The sequence below is a fragment of the Kogia breviceps genome, chromosome 1 (genome assembly GCF_026419965.1).
Source record: "Kogia breviceps isolate mKogBre1 chromosome 1, mKogBre1 haplotype 1, whole genome shotgun sequence".
NCBI lineage: Eukaryota > Metazoa > Chordata > Mammalia > Artiodactyla > Physeteridae > Kogia > Kogia breviceps.
In genome coordinates, this window is record NC_081310.1 from 100,638,689 (window position 1) to 100,654,343 (window position 15,655).

Genomic DNA, 15,655 nt, shown 5'->3' on the forward strand with positions numbered 1-15,655 from the left:
GCCCTGCTTCCCTTACAGGGTAGTTGAGTGTGAAAGGGTCCTGCAAAAGGGGTCAAGGGTGTTTTAAACTAATGTCTGTAACCGGCTGCTACAACTCCTGCACAGGCCCAGCCCTGAGGTCCCCGAGTGCCAAATACGCCCTTCAGGACTGATGTCGCTACCTGCAAAACCTCCAGTTGGTGCCCCATCTGTGGCTGCCATGGCAGAGCTGCCGCCTTACCTGAGGCTTCCATGAACAACAGGTTCCCATAAGTCGCGCTGTGAAGGAACATGGGTAGGTCTGGCCCTCAGTGTTTCTGCCCTGGGGGTCCATCTGGGAGTCACCGCTGGTCTCTGCCCCAGTCGTTACCCCTGCATCCGCTGGGGTTGCTGCCACACCGCTGCTCCCAGGCTGGTGGGACCGAGCCCTCCCCTTCCGCCCACGCCCTCCAACCCACACCAAACCCAGGAACACCTGTGTCTTCAGCACATTTAGGCCTGGGGGTTTCCACCTGCGTTAACCCCGGGTCTTGTGCAAACTCCGTTCTTACCCAGACCTTAGCTCTGTCTCCACATTTTCTTTGCGTACTTCTGAGAAGTTTAGGTGCCTCCGCACACATTTCTTCCTGCCTTCTTTCCTATTTTCAATAAATATTTATTGATCACCAACTATACACCAGGCTCTGAACTGGAGCTACATGGAGAGAAGGATGCACACTTGCCCCACAGAGCTTATAGTTTTTTGAGTGATGGAAACAAGCAGAGCAGCAATTACATCATAGATGAGATCCCTGCGCCTTCCCAGGTGCGCTTTTCCTGTCCCACGTGACTCAGCCACAGTTAGTGTCTCCCACATGGCCCAGAGCCTCCCCTTTATGGCTTTATATAATAGTTTTTGAGTGCTGTCCCAGGACACCAGGGAGATTCATTTTGTAGGCCCAAAGGAGACGCTCAGAGAAGGAGAATTATGAAAAATAAGTAGATCAAGAAGGAGAGGAGAGAAATATTTCTCAGCATGAAATTAACTAGCTGTTTCTTTTCTTACTGGAATTTACTCTTGGAGCAGAGGCATCTGTAGTAGTGAACCTGAGCCATTCTCTGGAGCATCCGTGGGGTCTTCATGTTTGGGGGATCTTGGGATTCTTGAGAATCAGTGACTTAACAAATGGAGTTCTGTGCCTGCTCAGAGAGAGGACCATCACACAGACAAGGGCTCAGTACATGCTGATGTACATGTGCACTTCACTTTGTAAAGCTAGAGCCCAGATTATTGTGGGAGGTCAGTGTGGAAGGCACTGGTCTGGGGTGGGGGGCAGCCCTGGCCTGGGATGAACGGCCAGCCTTCCCAGCTTCCCCTCATCTATAAGACTGGAGGAAGTCACTTCTCATCCATGTGATACCATTGCCTAATCCATCTGCCTCACAGGCTTCTTTTGAGTGGAAAATGAAATAAAACAGGGGAAGGGCCATGTACCATTTGTGTAGAGATGCCCTATACACCAACAGATGTATAGGAAACATGTTTGGGTCAGAAACATGAATAAGGAGTCACTTTAGAATGTAATTTTACAGCGGTTTATTAGGGAGCTTGTCTCCGGCTGGTTAGGAGAGGGTTAGAACAGAGTGCAGATTAGGCGGCAAGGTCAGGGTCTGCGCTGGGTTTACATTGGTCTGATTCACACCTGCCTGCTTCCTCATTCATGTGTACATTCAATACACAAAGGATGCTGGGTAAGAATGTGAATGGTGCATTCACAAATTCATCACAATTTCTCAAAGAACAAGTGGGTGAATAATTAGGTCAGCCTGCTATTCAAAGGGCTGAATGCTCTTTGTGAAAGTTTACTAGAAAATTCCATGAGGGTAAGGACTATGCTCTCTTGTTCACCACTGTATGTCCAGAACCCAGTGCCACACCTGGCACTTAGCACATTAAAGAATTAGCTGCAGTGGAAGCCCACCATGACCTCGTTTATTCTATTATTGTAGCATAATTGGCAGGAGAATAGTTTATGTTTTCTCATGACCGTATCCCCCAAGCAATACTTTGAAATGAAGCTGCAATTTCTAGCTTTGCTTTAATCGGTGAGTAATTAATAAAATACTTTAGAAATTAACTCTATTTAAAAATCAAGCAGTTGATGGTAATATTGAAGGCATTTAAGCTGTTGCCCATTGAGTTCTTTTTTTTAAACTTTATTATTTTTTTAATTTTATAAACATCTTTATTGGAGTACAATTGCTCCACAATAGTGTGTCAGTTTCCGCTCTACAACAAAGTGAATCAGCCATACACATACACATGCTCCCACATCTCCTCTCTCCCACGCCTCCCTCCCTCCCACCCTCCCCATCCCATCCCTCTAGGTGGTCACAAAGCACGGAGCCGACCCCCCCGTGCCACGCGGCTGCCTCCCACCAGCTATCCACTCCACACCTGGTAGTGTATACATGTCCATGCCACCCCCCCACCCTGTCACAGCCCACCCTTCCCCCTCCCCACATCCTCAAGTCCATTCTCTAGTAGGTCTGTGTCTCCATTCCCGTCTTACCCCTAGGTTCTTCATGACCTTTTTTTTCCCCCTTAGATTCCATATATATGCGTTAGCATACGGTATTTGTTTTTCTCTTTCTGACTTACTTCACTCTGTATGACAGTCTCTAGGTCCATCCACCTCACTACAAATAACTCAATTTCGTTTCTTTTTATGGCTGAGTAATATTCCATTGTATATATGTGCCACATCTTCTTTATGCATTCATCTGATGATGGACACTTAGGTTGCTTCCATCTCCTGACTATTGTAAATAGAGCTGCAATGAACATTTTGGTACATGTCTCTTTTTGAATTATGGTTTTCTCAGGGTATATGCCCAGTAGTGGGATTGCTGGGTCGTATGGTAGCAGAAGACCTAAACAGACATTTCTCCAAAGAAGATATACAGATTGCCAACAAACACATGAAAGAATGCTCAACATCATTAATCATTAGAGAAATGCAAATCAAAACTACAATGAGATATCATCTCACACCGGTCAGAATGGCCATCATCAAAAAATCTAGAAACAATAAATGCTGGAGAGGGTGTGGAGAAAAGGGGACACTCTTGCACTGCAGGCGGCAATGTAAATTGATACAGCCACTATGGAGAACAGTATGGAGGTTCCTCAAAAGACTACAAATAGACTGCCCATTGAGGTGTTTTTTTGTTTTTTTTTTTTTTTTTGCAGTACGCGGGCCTCTCACTGTTGTCTCTCCCGTTGCGGAGCACAGGCTCCAGACGCGCAGGCTCAGCGGCCATGGTTCATCGGCCCAGCCGCTCCACAGCATGTGGGATTCTCGCGGATCAGGGCACGAACCCGCGTCCCCTGCATCGGCAGGCGGACTCTCAACCACTGCGCCACCAGGGAAGCCCACGCATTGAGTTCTTGATTGACAATGTCAAAACAACCATCGTAGCTAAGGCTGAAATATTCAGGAATGCAGCCCCCCAAATGAAGACAGAACAAAACAAAATCCCCTAAACTATCTTAGCTATAATTATTAAAACTGGCACTAAGCTGTATTTTGCCAAAGTCCTGAAACTGCCTTCAGGGGCAGGAGAGCAAACAGTACATAGGGGAAAAAAGGACGATGAAGAAGCATCAGAGGAGCAGCAGCTATAATAATAGAACTAGTTTGTCTGTCCTGAGCCTAGGAGGGCAATACCTTCCTGTATTGTTCCATAACATTTACTTCTCAGCCATCTGTTTCCCTGGTCCCTCCACATCCTGTTAAACCAACACTATCCTGGTAACAGGAATCCCTGCTGAGACTTTATGATATCTCTTCAGCTTCCTGTCCTGTTTCTGCAGGAGTTTTATTTAGCTTTATATACGAGTGTGCACTTACATATGTGAAGGAAGCAATGAGTGCCAGGGCATCAAAGCAGGAGCTGAAAGGGGTCACCGCAGGGGAGGCCAGCATGGTCTGGCCTGGCTTTCTGGTTCTTGAAACTGACAGCCAAGCATCCCTAGTGGATCTCTTCCATGGCTTTTGAAAGTTGCCACTTACTGAGCATTGTGCTAAGTGCTTTACAAATGTTATCATATTATCTTATTAGATTAACTTCACAGCTACCTAATGAAATGTTTTGTTGTTGTAGTTGTTTTTTCATTTTATAGTCGAGGAAATAAGTCTCAAGAAAGGTTGAGTGGCTTGGCCTTTCACATGACTCAGAAGTGGCAGGAGTGGAATTTGGACTCAGGCTGACTCTAAAGCCTGTGCCCACAGCTATTAGGTTCCTTAGCTTTTCCTTGGTGCCTCCACACCCTTTCTGGCAGGATGCCCATTTTTACTCTCCTTCTATTTTCCTTCTCTGTCTCTGGGTTGCTTCCCAATTCAAGACGGACATCTATCCATAAGCTCTATATTACATTTTTCATTCTGGCTTTCAAAGTCCTCCACAACTTGACTCTATTCCACCCTTCAGCTCCATTCTCTACCACTCCCAAGTCCAGGGTCTCTTCTGCAACTAACCAGCTCCTTTTACCCTGCAAGTCCCAGCCCAGCACCTCTGCAGCACTTTGCTTCATAGCATTTTCTGCTCAAGGAGTTCTCCTGTCCCACCCTCCTCCTCTTGCTTCCTCACCCTCCTTGTTCACCTCCCCAGCTCTCCTGCTCTGCCGGCACCAGTGAAGCCTTGTTCCCTCCATGATGCTTCCCCATCCACACCAGGTCTCAGAGACTCCCCCCTCCTTTAGGGTAAAGCACCTGTTCTTTGAGCCCCTGGTTTGTCCATTAACCATGTGCCACTTTATGATACCCTTAATAATATTGACTTCACTATTTAGTTTTTCATGTGCTACTGCTTTGTCTCCACAATTAGATTATAAGCTCCTTGAGTGCCAAGTGTCTCCTTTAAACTTTGTGATATTTCTCTTAACCCCAAGTTCAGTACTTTGCACACAAAAGGGGTTCAGTAGATATCTGTTGGTTTCTGTGTGATTATATTCATACCAGGTTGATACCAGCACTCTTAGCACAAGTGTCAGAGAGCTGATGTTAATCTTCAGTGCCTACGACCTCCCACTCAGTGCCTTCTTCTCTTTCCTACCTACTAGCTGAATACTTTGATCTACCTTTTCCATACACTATTCCCAATTCAGGCCTGCCCTTTGCTAGTCATGCTGTACTTGGGCTAACAGACTGTTGTTGTAGTTATATATCTTCAGAGCCAAGTTGCCTGGGTTTGTATCCCATTTCTGCCACTTCCTAGCTATGATCTGAGCAAGCTACTTAACCACTTGGGGCCCCAGTTTCCTCATCTGTGAAATGGGGATAATAGTACTATCAATCATTCATCAACTATTTATTGAGGGCCTATTATATGCTTAGCATTGTTCTGAGTGCTGGGCATAAAACAAATTCTTACCATTAGGATGCTAATATTCTAGTGGAGAGACACAGACAAGTAATGAAGTAAACATATAGTGTGTGAGAAAGTGATAAGGGCTGTGGATGGGGAATAAAATGGAGTCGGGTGAGGCACTGTGGTTTTAAATGACATGGTAAGGTGACACTGGAACAGATCTTTAGGATTCTGTGATGATTAAATGAACAAAGGAATGTAAGGACTTAAAACAATGTTTGGTACATAGTAAGTACTGAATAATTGTTAGATATTAGGTATTATCAACATACTTGAGGGGTTTTTGTAAACAGAAATGTACTGATTAGATGTTTGTTAAAATAATTTTTAAATAGAAAAGAACCAATCAAATCATTGGTTTAATTATATCCTCCTTGCGTTGTCCATGTTGCACAATTTTGCTAACCAATTCATACTTACGAGACAGCAACAGATTTTTAATCAAGACCAATGTGTTAGCCTTAAGGAGGACTCTCTAATGGGCAAGGGGTCAAGTCACAGGCAAAGACAGTTTGGGGCAGGGGGCACCTTCCCGGGTCACCTCCCACTCTGTTACTGTTAAAATATTTGGACATGGGTTGCTTCCTTTTTTCTGCGTTTTTTTTTTTTTTTTTTTTTTTTTGTAGGAATAAGCTGACTACTCAAGAGTGGATTAAAATTTGAATCCTAAACTATAAAGTGCATTAAATAATGGACCTTTGCTATTTATAAAGGAAATTCAGGCAGAAGCTGAGAAGTTCGTCTTTTAAATTACTTCCTGCCCCTCCACAAACACTGTGTGAGTATCTTTGCACCCACCACAAACATTGTGACTTCACTAGGTCTTTCAAGAGTCAACTCCAAACCTAGAAAACACACACACACACACACACACACACACACACACACACACATCTGAAGATGACACTGGAGTTCTCAGAATCCAGCAGGGCCTCAATTTCTGTAGAAATCAGTAAGACTACTGACGGCCTGACTGAATTCAATTCATCTTTGCCTCTTGAGATTTTTCTCCAACACCGAGGGGTCTGGACAGGGTGACTCTGCCACCCTCCCCTGAGACTCCCCCAGAGATCTTTCTACATCAGAATTCTTTGAAGTTCAGAGATGAGAGGAGAGGTCTCCTGCAGGGGCCAGGAGCAGAGCCTCCTCTGATCTCATCTAGGAGATAATCGAGAAGGGCAGGGCCAGGAAATAGCTCTGTGAAATCATGGGTGGGCGGGTGCCTTGAATTTCTCTTGAGAGACAGTCCTCAGGATGCAGAGAGAGTCAGCATGGTGATAAAGGAGGCCTCAGAAACATCTGCAGTGCCCACCACACTGTCTGCCTGAACTGAAGACCACCACTCCAAAGACTCCAGGCCCACCTTGATGCAGTGACCGTATGGTGAAATGTTAGGGCCTTTTGAAAAGTGATCAAATATCTCAGAATCATATTCTGGCACATCTTTCAGACAGACACCCCTCCATGAGGGACCTAATAATAACTAGTACCAAATAACAAAAATTGGCATTTACTGAGCACTTCTGATGTGCTGGCTACTGTGCTAAGCACTTTACATATCTGATAATCTTCACAATAACCCAAAGAGGTATATACTATTACTAGACCCATTTTTTACCATCCCCATGCCCATTTATAGAAGAAGAACCAGTCAGAGTCCTCAGAGAGTTTAAATATCTTGCCTGCTTTCAGAGACAGGTCCTGTTGGCTAAAACCAAACCGCCTGCAAAGGAGCAGCTTCTAACTAACTCAGCCTGGAGGCGGGGGCTGAGGAAGGCTTTGGGAATTTGTGTGCTTGAGCAGAGTGGTAACGGAGGGAGAGTTGTCTGGGAGAACAAGACGGGAGGGTCCAGTCAGTGTGGGCAAAGGTACTGAGGCCTTAGAGAACAAAGAGGGTCCAGGTCATTGTGATGCTCTGATGTGGCTGGAGAAAGGCAGTGGAGGTTCTGAACAAAGGGAAGTCCAGAGGAGAAGGCAGGACCTCACTCATGATGCACCTTTGATGCCCTGCCACCGAGTCCAGTTTTTTCCTGAAAGTGGGAGGAAGTCATCTGGGACACTGAGGTTGCCCACCCATCCGTCAGCCACCACTCTGCCTCCCTGATAAACAGAACCCGTGTTTTGACCAGGAAATCTAGCCCCAACACGGCTCTGTGCTCTCAGAGGCCACCACGAAGATGCCATCCCCTTGCCAGCGACTCAGGAGGAGGACTCACTCAATCCCGGTCCACGAGTCCTGAGGGCGAGTCCGCTGGGGGCCCTGGGAAAGCTTTCCTCCTCATGGTGGACACCCAGGAGGGAGTGCTGTGGTGCCTGGACGCAGTAACCATTGTGCCTCCCTGAAGGAGCCCAGCCTGGGCATGGCAGAGCACAGGAAGGGAAGGACTTGGGTTCCTGATCACGGAACCACTGAATCCGCCTGTCGGGCACCACCTTACCCAGAGTCCTTGTCGGTGGACATGATAAGGGTCTTTTTGGCTATGCAGCTGAGTCAGGGCTTTCCTTTTCTTAGGAGTCAAAGGCATCCTAACAATAGATCATCAACACTTTTAAGCAGGGGATCACATGATGACATTGGCACGTTCTAAAGATTCCTCTGGGAGTGTAGCAAGGTGAATTAGGGAACACGTTGGTGGAAGGAATACCAGTTAGGAGGCAGTTGACTCTCCTTCTGGAGATGGAAATGCTGGGGGAAAAAATACAAAAAGTGTTGTGCCACATCAAGTTGGCATTGACACACAAAACTATTGATTGTGTTTCTGCTGGGTCCCGTTGCCATCAGAGTTGAGACGACACTGTCCCAAGCAGCCTCAATCTGGTTGAGCAGTGAAGACGACCGACAAAACCAAAGTGTTTGTTTAACATCCCTGAAAAAGTGTCGTCTTGTTCACTTGTGTGTCACCCGGACGATAACGTCATCTGGAACGTAAACTAGAGTCCAAGAGAGAGGGACTCTCGCTTGTTTGCTCTATTGTTAGTAGACACTTGACGCATGTTTGTTGAATGGACAAATGAAGCCGGGGCCTCACCTCAGGCCCCGCCCACGCAGCCTGGCCAACACCACCCGCTTCCTCCTACAGACCCCCTGCCTGCCTTGCCCTGAGCTCCCTGTGGACCCGCCCCGCCGGATGTTTAGGACTCCCTGAGAACAAACCAGTAGGGACAGAAATAACTTCTCTCCACCTTTGCCCTCAGAAGGCCCCGTGCCGCTGCGCCTCCATGAAGTGACGTGAGGCAGGTGTGCACGCAGGTCGGGGCCAGGAGCCGGGCTCCCCGTGGCTGGCTGCGGGCACGGCTCCCTGCCTCAGCTACGGGGCCCATCCTTTTCCCTGCACAGGGCCGTCCGTCTGAGAGGGCCGGGCTGGGCTAATGCATAGGCTCAGAGCGTGAGACCCTCTGGGCCTCAAATGATGACTCTGGGTGTCCAGAAACACTGACCAGGAACCTGGCGGCTCTTTTCTCCCACTGGGGCCTCCCTCACTCTGGCCCAGGCACTTAGAGGCACCTTCCCTCTCCTCTTTGTTCTCCTACATCCTCCTGGCGGGCTCCTCCTGCTCTCTTTGTGGCCCTCTTTCCCTCCCACTCCCTTTCCTGGCTTTATTCCTTCCAGGTTTCCTGTCCCACTAACCTCTTTGTCCCCTCTCCCCATTCCTCAGATGACATTTTTTCATGCCCTCTGTAAGCCCAAAGCTGCCTGCTAGGGCCTCTCCTCCTCCTCATTCCTTCGGTCTCATCCAAAAAAAGGTACTTAATCCGGTGGAAAGCTTCCTTCGGGGCACTTGGCTCTGCACACCCAGGTGGCCTGAGAGGGAAAGGTTATGTGAGAGAGGCAGCTTTGTCAGGCTTGGCTGTGAACTGCACACCTGGCTTTTGTTCCAAGCCATACCCTTCCTCAGCTCTCAGGCAATCCATCAAAACTCAGAAGCACTGACTGAGATGCCTCAGTGGGTTTAGTCAGCTCTGGGATGGATTCCCTGGGTGACATTTACGTGGATGACATTAGCTCAACACCCAAGGTCAAGTCAGGGAGCCAATACACACGAAACCCCACTCAGTGATACAAGATAAAATAATTGAGTGCTACACCTATGTCCCCAAGTCAACCTCAGAGCCACAGTCTCATTTCCAAGGCTGTCACCTCTGAGTCTCCTCCACAGCTGGCAGCTGCCCGGGCACACATCAGCCTGCAGTGCACTGGCCCCGGGCAGCTCAGCCTTCAGAACTCGGCCTGCCCCACTCTGCTTTGCTTTTAGGAGCTAGGCAGCAGCGTCCATGGGCAGAGATGCTCCCTCCTACCCACAGGGAAGAAATGAATTTTGCAGGATTAAGCTCCTCCCTGGTAGAGAAAAGCAACCAAGGCATTTAAAAGTTTAAAGTCTCTTCAGAGAGAACCAGAGGTCATCCTGGCAGGAGACAGTAATATTTCTTTTGTGGAAAGCAAACAAGTTCACACTCCCTGCTTTTCTGCATTCTCTGCCTGCCCCTCCCAGCGGGGATTCAAGATGCCCTTTTCTCTATCCTGAGCTCAGTCTCCTTCCATCTCAGGGCCAAAGCTTTGGACCTTATTCTGCTCTCTCTTTGCCCCACTTCCATGCTGGCAGCTCCGCCAACCTGGCCCCTCTAAATCTGTGCCTGCTTCGGGACCCAGCCAAGAGCCTGTTTCTGGCTTGTTTGCCTGCATGCCAGCCCTCCTCTGCTTCCCCGACCACAGCGCCAGCCCAGTGGAACCACTTCTGGTTTCTGGCTGGATTCATTTTTCGAAGCTTTCAAAGAGAATGAGAAGAAAATTCTCTCTCCAACTTTTGACACATAAAAGGAGCTTGGTAAATATGAGTTGAATTTGGTAAAGGATGGAAGGAAGGAAGGAAGGGAGGGAGGGAGGAAGAAGGAAAGGAAAGAGGAAGAGGAGGGAGAATCCTGCTCTCTGGACCTCCCTGCCTTCTTAAGGACTCCAGAGCCAGAGATTCTGAAAGCTCTTAAGCAAGGTGTCCTGGGTGGGTGAAGGGCAGGAGAGGAGAGACGGAGCGGAAGGGAGAAGCTGGCCAGTGCTCCCGGGAGAAGTGGCTCAGGGCTGGGAGCCCACAGCTTCCCTGTGTCTGCCCTGCTGACCATCTCCCCAGGCCCTGGGAACGTCAGAGGCCCCGCCCCATGTCTTCACTCTTGCAGTTTCTTCTACCTGGGCTGCTCTTTCCTCTCCTCTTCACCTTTCTCATTCCTCCTCCTTCAAGACCAGGTAAAGTTTCCCTTGAGGCCTTGCCACCCATTCCTTCCGCATCCCTGCAGTCAGGGGCTCTTTCTACTCTATCAGCCTTTGTCACGTTCCTGGAGCAGCACTTGATGGAGTGTATTTGTCTGTATGCCTCTCCCTTTCATGACTTCATTCACGCACATGTATTCATTCATGTGTCATTTATTGAGTGCCTACTGTGTGCTGGCAGTGATTGAGAGAGACCTGGCTCCCCACTGCCACCAGGAAGGTCAGAGTCCAGTGAGGGAGAAGAAGACTTCAGGAGGATGATGGTGAAGGTTTTGAAAAGGACAGTCAGGGTGCTATGGGAATATATAAGAGGGGGTATACTTTAGTCTGGGGTTGGGAGCAGGACAGTCAGGGAAGGTCTCCCTAAAGATGGAACATTTGCTGGAACCTGCAGAATGAGGAAGGCATGGCCAAGGAGAGAGGGGTGTGTGTGTGGGGGGGGGGGTAGAAGTGTGTGTGTGTATGAGTACATGTGCATGAGTGTGTGTGACTATGTGTGTGATTGAATGTATATGAGTGTATGAGTGTGTGTGTGAATGTGTATGAGTGTGTGTGTGTGTGTGTGTGTGGCAGGGGCAGGGCCCCAGTTCAGACTGAGCATGTGCATGTGCAAAATCCACATGGGGAAAGAGACCGTGTTTCAGGTGGGAGGAACCCAAGCAGAGCCATGTAGACAGTGGAGGGAGATAGGCTGGAGAGTCAGGTAGGACAAGATTGTGGAACACCAGCAAGGCCATGTTCCGTGCCAGCTCCAGAAAGGGAGGGGCTGTGACTTATTTGTTTTTGTATTCCTGGGGCCCCTGGGAATCACAGGTCCTCAAGAAGTGTTTATTGAAAAAATAAAGAAATGAAAACACTTTAACTAGGGAAACAGAATTTAACAGGACATGGGGATCTGAAAAATGAAACAAAACCACACCTTGAGGCCAGCTGTGCCACCACCAGGGCCATTTCAACCTTCAGCTGGGAGCCAGGAAGCATCACATCCATCTGACTGGCACAGGATAGGTTTGTGGTGAGCACATATAGCCTGACTTGAGTTGGTGAAATTTAGCAAGACAAGAGTGACATTCATCCAAAGCAGGCCTATCTGGAGCCCGTGGGGTGGGGATCAGTGACATCTGCCAGGCTGGGACTTCACATGGCAGGGGAGTCCGGCAGACAGAGACCCAGCCAGGGGCTGTCTTGATGCCACTCAGAGAAGGGCTCTTTCTGCTTCTCCCTGCAGTCTTGTGGACCTTGGAGAGTCTGCAATTTTAGAGTGAGGGGGAACTCAAGCGATCATCTGGTCAGCTCCTAATTTTACAGACACTGATGCCAAAGAAGGTGAGTGACTCACCCTAAGTCAGTGGCAGAAAGAAGCTAGGTCTCGGGTCTCCTGATCCTACATCCAGTCCTCTTATAAGAACATCTCAGGGAAGAAAGGAGGAAAAGAGAGAAGGAAAATAGAAGAACAGGGGGGAGGAAACTACATTTGGGCTGTCCCATGGGAATTAAAACAAAGAGCAAGTCTCCATAGTCAAGGGCAACTTGGAGTTCTATGCCTTGTAACATACTCATAACCTGAGTTCGGGTGCCATGTTGAAAGGCAATGAGTGAGAACCCAGTGTTCATCTTTCTTAGCTGAAGGCTCAGCCTCTGGGAGGAGAGTTTCCACCCCATAGATCTAAGATGCCATTGGCTGCAGATGTGACCACAAATCCTCCTACTTAACATTGTTGCATCCCTAACCAGTAGCTAGGCGCTGGGACCTGGAACGAAACAGCCAAAGTTTGGCTAAGCCCTTGCACTCGCATAATCTCCCTATACCTCTTCTCACTTTCTTTCTAGCAATAGAACTCCTGGGTTTTAGCTGGCACATCGCTGCCTGAAACAAAGATTACATTTCCCAGCTCCTTATGGCTAAGAGTTGCCTCTGTGACTAAGTTCTGATCAGTGGTATGTAAACAGAGGGATCAGATGCAGCCTCAAGAAGTCAATTAAAAGCAGTGGTTCTCTATCGGGATAGATTTTGCCCTCCAGGGGACACTGGGCAATGTCAGGGGACATTGTTGTTTGTCACACTGGGGAAGGAGGAAGTTACACTGGCATCTGGTAGGAAGAGGCCAGGGATGCTGCTAAACAGGACAGACCCTAAAACAATGAATTATCTGACCCCAAATGCCAGTAGTACCAAGATTGGGAAACCCTGCCTTAAAGGGAGAGGGTGTGCTCATCTTGCTTCTCCCTCTATACTACTGACTGGAGTGTGGACATAAAGGCTGGAATCTGAGCTGATATCTTTGTTCATGCAGTGGAAGCCACATGTTGAGAACGGTGAAGTAACAAGGTCGAAGAAGTCTGGATCCTTGATCATCCTGAAATTGCTGTATCAGCAATGGAGGGCTCACGTTAGGTAACTTTTGTTACCTAAACAGAATGAAGTTTAAATCTCTCTTGTTTTGGGCATTCCGTCACTTCCAGCTGAACTTCACTGATAACCTTCCTCCTGCTCCTTTTCCATTACTCTCAACTTCAGCGAGCCTCTGTGCACCCAGCCCTTGTTCCTGATCTCTCTTCCCGTGGTACCCCTTTGTTGTTCCCAGCTTTCACCTCCAGATTTACTCAAGAGCTATATTCATCCATTCTCAGTTTGATCTACTTTGAATTCTGATTGATACCTGCTCCAAGATCCATTTGTTGCAGCTCTGAGTCTATCAGGTCCTGCTCCTTCCAGATTCCCAGCCAATCAGGCTCTAGCCAGTCCTATGCGTAAGGCATATCAATTGGGTTCTAAACATTTCTTTGTAACCCAGTTTGCAACATAGAGCCACGTTCTCCCAGACTTGGTACTGTCTGTAATGACCCATACAGGGTGGGTACTAGCCCAGCAGAGTGGAGGTCTGACCAATGGGAATGGACCCTGGCCCTCACTTGAGGCAGTAGCAGCTAGGTATATGGGTGATATACCCATGGTCGTATTTTACCTGAGGAATTCATCCATCTATTCATCTATCCATCGATCCATGCATCCATTCATCAGTTCATTCAACACTTGCATGAGTCATTTCAAGGCTCCAGCACGGAATCTGCTGTGACAATACCCTAGAGGTCTTTCCATTTATCATTATTGTTTACCACAGGCTGAAAAATGACAAACGCTTGGCCACAAGGAGGATAACCCATAGACACAGACAGGAAGGGCTGGCCCCTCTCTTTATTTCTTTACATCTTCACATTGCTAGTGTTGGAGAACTTGATATTAACTAGCCCTTTCCTTTCAAATGTGAATTCATTTGTACAATGGTGGGGTCACAGATATACAACCAAATTGTCAGGGATCCAAAACTAAACCCTCTGTATTCAAGGGCAGATATTCCAGAACAAGGAGGGAAATTTCAGCCAGCATATTTGATACTGCCTGAGCCTGTCTACCTGACACCTTGAAGATATAACACAATGCATAGAGTGGATTCTTTCAAGGGGAAAGTGGACAAGGACCAAAGAACAGTAAAACAAGGACCATTCCAGTGGATTTCCATGTCCTTCAGATGAACTGGGATAAATTCTGAGTCTAGTCCCAAATTTCTGAGTCATGACTGTAAACCTGATATGAGGATGGAAGCTTCCAACTCAGTCAAAGTAACTTAGTGTGAGAAGAGCAAAACGGAATCACTTCAACTATCTTCCTTTTCAGAATATTTGTTGATTGGAGTGGGGGAGGGAGAGTATGTCTGCCAAATTAAGAGGGGGCAGAAAGTAACATTAAAGATGCTGTGGAAGCCAGCCTCCCAGATGGACCCACCTCCTGTTATTCACACCCTTGTGTAGTCCCCTCCCACATTGTATTAGAGTTGATCTGTGTGACCAATAGGACACAGAAGTGATGGTATGTGACTTCTGTGGCTAGGTCATAAAAGACATGTGGCTTCCACTTCTCTCTTAGATCATTCACTCTGGGGGATGCATCCCTGTGGAGAGGGCTGAGGTGAGGAACTGAGCCCTCCTGCCAACAGCCATATGAGTGAGGTGAGTCATCTTGGAAGCAGATCCTCCTGCCCCAGTCAAACCTTTAGGTAATCATAACCCCAAACAGCTTCAAGAGAGACCCTGACTGTAAACCACTCAGCTAATCGGCTCCCTGACCCACAGAAACTGTGCAATAATACATTTTTATGGTTTCAAGCTGCTAAGTTCTGGGATAATTAGTTAACGCAGCCATAGGTAACTATTATACCCCTTACTGTCAGTCAGTGTATGTCAGCAGCTCAGTTAATTCTCACGACAATCCTGTGAAACAGAAATGATTTTCTCCATCTCAGAGGTGTAAAAATAGGTTCAGAGAGGTCAAGTAATTTCTCAGGGTCATACAACTGCCTTCAAGTCCCTCTAAACCACGCTGCCCCACGCAGTCATGCCTCTCTGAGACTTTCTCCTCCTCCTCCCACTGACCTACAGAGACGAACCAGGCTGTTCTGATATTGGCCTCAGGTTTAATGGTGAGATTATATCATCATAGGATGCGGAGTAGATGAGGGTTTGAAAACTACCACTGCCTGCAAAAATCGTATTCTTACATACATTGTGAAGCAGTTTCAAGAACTTGGCAGAGATGAGGGGAAGCAAATGGCATTCGAAAATAATGGCAAATAAATGAAAGAACTAAAAATTGGACAGTGTTTCTAGTTAAAGTCAGAAAGTTGATGACAAATAACAAGACCTCCATTGGGACAAAGGATTGTTGGTGTCATTTGTGGAGCAATGACACAGACATGCCATGGAGAAACAGTTGAAGCCCTGAAAGCTTGAACACCTCTGGCTGGAGGATTTTATCAGTCACCTTGGGAGCCCAGGTGTGGTCTACTTGTGTCCTCGAGTCTATTTCAGAGGGAGGAAGACAGCCTGGAGTGATTCTTCTGCCTGTTCTGGAGTGGACTCGACTTAGGTTCTGTTGGACTTCACTAGCAATAGACCTTTTCTTCCTCAGTTCCCCGCACAGTGGGAAGTAAAAGGGCATAGTTTCCTCTG